Source organism: Nelusetta ayraudi, unplaced genomic scaffold (genome assembly GCF_046127955.1).
Source record: "Nelusetta ayraudi isolate G7.1 ecotype Tasmania unplaced genomic scaffold, CSIRO-AGI_Nayr_v1 ptg000106l, whole genome shotgun sequence".
Lineage (NCBI taxonomy): Eukaryota > Metazoa > Chordata > Actinopteri > Tetraodontiformes > Monacanthidae > Nelusetta > Nelusetta ayraudi.
In genome coordinates, this window is record NW_027466156.1 from 1,717,501 (window position 1) to 1,722,541 (window position 5,041).

Below are 5,041 nucleotides of genomic sequence, written 5' to 3' on the forward strand. Positions count from 1 at the left end.
TTTTATTGATTGACTTTTCCTGTTCCAGCATTCGCCCCACCATCTTCTGACGTGAGCCCCATCTTGTCGGTGACTCTGTGGCCAACTTGTGAGCTGGGAGTCTGTGAGTCTCTTGAGCGTCAGCCAGGTCCCTCTTCTTTTTCCAGGAGTATGAGAAGGCACTGACCACTCTCCTGCATACTCCAACCGCTCTCTCAATCCTTTTGTCCCTCCCACTTCTCTCTGAAAATACATGAATAGACAATATATTAAAAACAACTCTGCAACAGTCACTGGCTGCTGACATGAATAAATAAAACTTCACACCACTACACTAGAATATCAATATAAGGTCTACTCCATCCGGAAAGAATGGGGGTACATTTTTTCAAATCAAATTATTGTCTTAGGGATGTGACAAATACAAAAAAATGTGATTCGACTCAAGCCTCCATGGCATGAGTGAACAATAGAAACAAACTACTCCTTTAACGCCACAAATAAGATAATACATTTTCTGGTATATTTTAACTTGAATATTTATTATGTTATTTGAACAGTGAACTCAAATAATTATAAGATGCATGTAGGCATGTTTCAGTTTAAAGCTTACCAATGGCTAGGTGGAGCCGGTGACCAAAACATTGCAGTCGTGTCCAGTCGTTCAGTGCTGCTGCCTTCACTATGTTTGCACCACTATCTGTGGTGATGCACACCATACGGTCATCCTCGAGTCCCCATGATGTAAGAGCTTCCGTAAGACCCTGGGCAATGATCTCCGCGGTGTGGTCATCTGGGAAGTACGCCGTTTCAAGTGTCTTGCTTTGAAGAGTAAAATCACTGTCCACGTAATGTACAGTCAGACACATGTAAGGTTCGGATGTACAACTAGACCACAGATCAGTGGTGCAAGCAAAGTGTCTGACACCTTTGACGCCTCATCCAACTTTCGCCTATGCTCTGCATACAGCTGAGGGATTGCAGTTTTGGTGAAATATTTTCTTCCAGGCAGCTTGTATTTAGCGTCCATGACGGTCATTAGTTTCTGGAAGCCCTTCTTTTCAAACGTGTGCAGCGGCATCATGTCTTTAGCGAGACAGTACATCACTGCTTTAGTTATGTTTTTGTACCGTGTCGATTTTTTGTTGTACGGGTTAGCTGCGTTAAATGCTGATTGTATTGTAGTTTGATGAGCAAGAGCAACTGTTTGCTTAGCACCATCGCTAGCTAGGCTACTGCTAGCGGGAGTATCATGCTGCACACTCCCCCCAGCAGTGCATTGTTGTTTAGCGCTAGCTGCGGGGAGGCTAGCATGAAAACGTAGACTTTGGCTTTCATACCATTCTTTATTGTGGTACTTCTTAAGATGGTGGAAGAGGTTCGTGGTGTTTCCCGTTTCGTTTGGAACTGTTCTTTGGCATAATTTGCACTTAGCGTTAGCCTGTGCTTTGTCGGACCTGAGGTAGCCGAACCAATTCCAAACCACCGAAGTGGTATTGCCTTTCTTCGGCACAAGTTCATCCTGCTGGACGTTTTTGAATTCCTCCTCACCCTCGGTGTCAGGAGTACAGTCAGGCACATTTTGGAAAGTTTTTTCACTTCCCCCGACTTCTAATTGCTCCTCGCTGCTCATTTCTACAAATTCCTCACACTAGCTTTGGCGGACGGCTGTGTGTGTCTCCCATCTGAGTTGTTGTGAGCGAGAGGAGGCGGGTGGAGGGAAGGAAGCACGACGTTGTTTCTCTGTTGGCTGTTCATTTAGCATGCGCTTGTCTCAGCTTTGAGGGGCTGATCCTGTTTCTTCTCTCTATTATTATCTGTCCTGTTTTGGAGAAGATTCTCTCTGAGGGGACTGATGGTACTACAATGCACAGTCTCCGTGCCATCACCTGTGTAAGGCGTGGGTAAATTGAAGCCTTTGGGGCGTTCTTATTGCCTCGCCACGGTACGGTTGTAGAGTGTTCGCACTGGCCGCTACACGGTTGTAGAGGGTGTTGTTTTGGTACCTCAATCCCCCAGGGTCCAAGCGAGACGAAGCGAGTTTAGTTGTTATGTAGCGACGAGCAGGGCACTGGATTGGCTCACTGTCCTCGTCGATGTTCCCTGTCGGAGCGGACATCGACGCCAACTCCTTCAACACGGAACTTCCGTGTCATGTACATCTTACCATGAATACAAGCAGCTACTATTGATGGTGTACAAATATGTGTATACATTTTTTGAAAACAGCTCTTCAATACATGTGTATTTTGTCTTTTGGGGAGAGGCAGGCGAACCGGGAGTGCCCTCGACGTCGCGAGTGTGTTCAACAATATTCATGAAAACGACAAGCGGCAAATGGTGAAGCACTCGGAACAAATCGAGTTGCTCCTGCGCGGTAAGCTAGGGAATCCGAGGAGTCTTGAGGGGAGAGGAAATACTGATTCGTCGAGAGGACGTGGCTCTTCGCCGCGAGGAAGCCTCAAACACCGTGGCATTTAACAAAGTTGTCCTTGGCTCGCTAGGGCAGCTATTTCAAATAAGGAGGCGTGTTTACTGTCTGCTTTTCTGTTTGTTTGTTTTTAAATAAATGATATTTCCCGTTCCCGCTGTCTCCTGTTTACTGTCTGTTTTTATGTTAATCTGTTATTTTTTTTGCTATTTTCCTGTTGTATCTGTCTCGTGTTTACTTTTGGTGAAGATATAAAGGCTGAACTACACCTTTATTCTCCCAGAAAATGAAACAATAAATTATAAATGTTGCCTGCATAAGTTCTCAACTGTGACTTCAGTGAGGAAAACTGTTCTTTCTTTAACAGAAAAGCAACCCCAGACCAAGCAGCACGTATGAAACAACCTCTACTTTGTCCATTGCTGCTACCGCCTCGACTTCGCCCACGGTCTCCTCATCACAGAGCCAATGAAAACACAATCGTACCGAGGTGCACCGTGGCGATGCAATGAGAACACGGCCTTAGTCTCCCACCAGCTCAGTGGGTCTGCACTTCTCTGGAGGGGGCGCCGACCAAGTACGTACATGGGAGAGGTGAGTGGAGTAGGCGGTCGTTAATGTGGACTGAGCTCGCATTCTGTTTGCACGTCCGTGACGAATGCGTTTTTATGCGATGCGATCACCAAAACCACCTCGGGAGGTGGTTTTGGTGATCGGATGTCAAAACGGATTTGGACTGTTTGCACTTGGTCATTTCATGCGTTTTTCGTAATCTGATCAGCAAAAAACGCATGAAATGACCAAGTGCAAACAGGGCCTAAGAGGATCGATCGAGCAGATTGATTGTGTGTGCAAAACATGGGTTGTGGGTCCATTTCAGGGTTTTAATTGCTTTGGTTATGTTCGCTGTATTGTCACTAACACAGCAAACCACTTTGTTGTCTATGCCCCACTCTTTTGCCACTTTGAGCAGCTCCTCCGCTAAGTTGTCAGAAGTGTGTCTGTCACTGAACTCAAAACAATCCAAAAGACAGGGCACCATTTTGTAACGTTCAACAAAGTGACATGTAACTGACAAGTAGGATGTGGTGGTTCGAGATGTCCAGCTGTCAGTTGTTAGACAAACTGCTGTTGCTTTTTTAACCCTCTCTTGCAGTGAAGCACGTTCTCTGTCATACAGCCTTGGGATGATTTTTTTTTGGAGAGTGTTTTCCTACTTGAAGTTGCATATGCTGGATTGAGTGCATGAATAAACCTTCTGAATCCTCTGTCATCCAAAATTGAAAATGGTTGGAAATCAAAGGCAATCATTTTTAGCCAGTTCTTCATCAATTGGCTTCTGCCTTCCTGGGGTCATAGACTTTTGTAAAAAATTGGCTCATAGAGCTCTGGGTTGCACCTTTAGGTGGTCGTGGTGGTGGTGATGGATGAACCGTTCTAATGTGCCTGTGCAGGTTGTTTGTTGAGCCAGCTCGATAGGAGATTTTAGTCTTGCAGACTCCACATTCTGCCTTAGTTTCGTTAATGTAATTAAAATGTTGTGGTGAACACTAGGGGGCATGGTCTCACACCAGCCCAGGGGAAGTGACGTCAAGGGATGGGGGTGTGTGCACAGGGTGGCGGGAGATTTAAAAGGCCGTGTGTATGGTGCCAATAAACAAGATGTCTACTACTCGCAACTGCTTGTTTCCGTAATTGCAAACCTCCACATTGGTGACCCTGACGTGATTCCTCGAAGGTAAAACTGCGCCTCGATGTGCTGGAACCAGGGATCCGGGTCGTGCTGCCAAAATTCCGGCAGCTTGATCGTTGCTGCAAAAAACGCGGGAAAAACTGCAGCAGTCTGCCCGGCTGCTGAGCTCCCCGGCTGCTTGTCGCGACTAGCCTCCTGCATGCTCAAGTCGGGGTGATGTAGTTGACAGCGAGAAGCAAGAACAAGAGTATGTGTACCAACAGCAATTTCACTCCATCACCATAAGTGAAAAATGCATGCACAGCATCAACAACAAGCCGCCTAGAGATGAAGCTTACACAACACTCAACGTGAGACCACCCGACGTGCCAGGCCATGGACACACACTCCGTCTGAAGATCGACACAGGAGCATGTGGGAACACTCTTCCACTACGCATATACAGACAGATGTACGGAAGCAACACAAGTACATATAAGCGGCTGAAGAAAAACGACACTAAGCTCTCTGCATATAGTGGTGATGAGATACCTTGCTATGGAACTATCAACATCCAATGCCAGTATATGGACTCCAAATGGGTAAACGCCAAGTTTTACGTTGTGGATGTACCAGGGCCAGCTGTAGTTGGACTACCCACAAGTGAACTGCTGAACCTTGTCACTCTGCATGTGGACGCTGTAAAGAAACAGACTAGAAGAAGAAATAACCAACTGCAATGATCTTATCAAAGCGTACCCCAACCAGTTTGACCATACAGGGAACTTCAAAGGGACTGCAAAACTCATCCTGAAGCCAGACACCGAACCATTCATCGATGCACCAAGAAAGTGCAGCATTCACATCAAAGATAAACTCCAAGATGAGCTGAATAAGCTTGTTGCACAAGATGTTCTGCGCAAAGTAGAACACCACACCGATTGGTGCTCCAGCCTTGC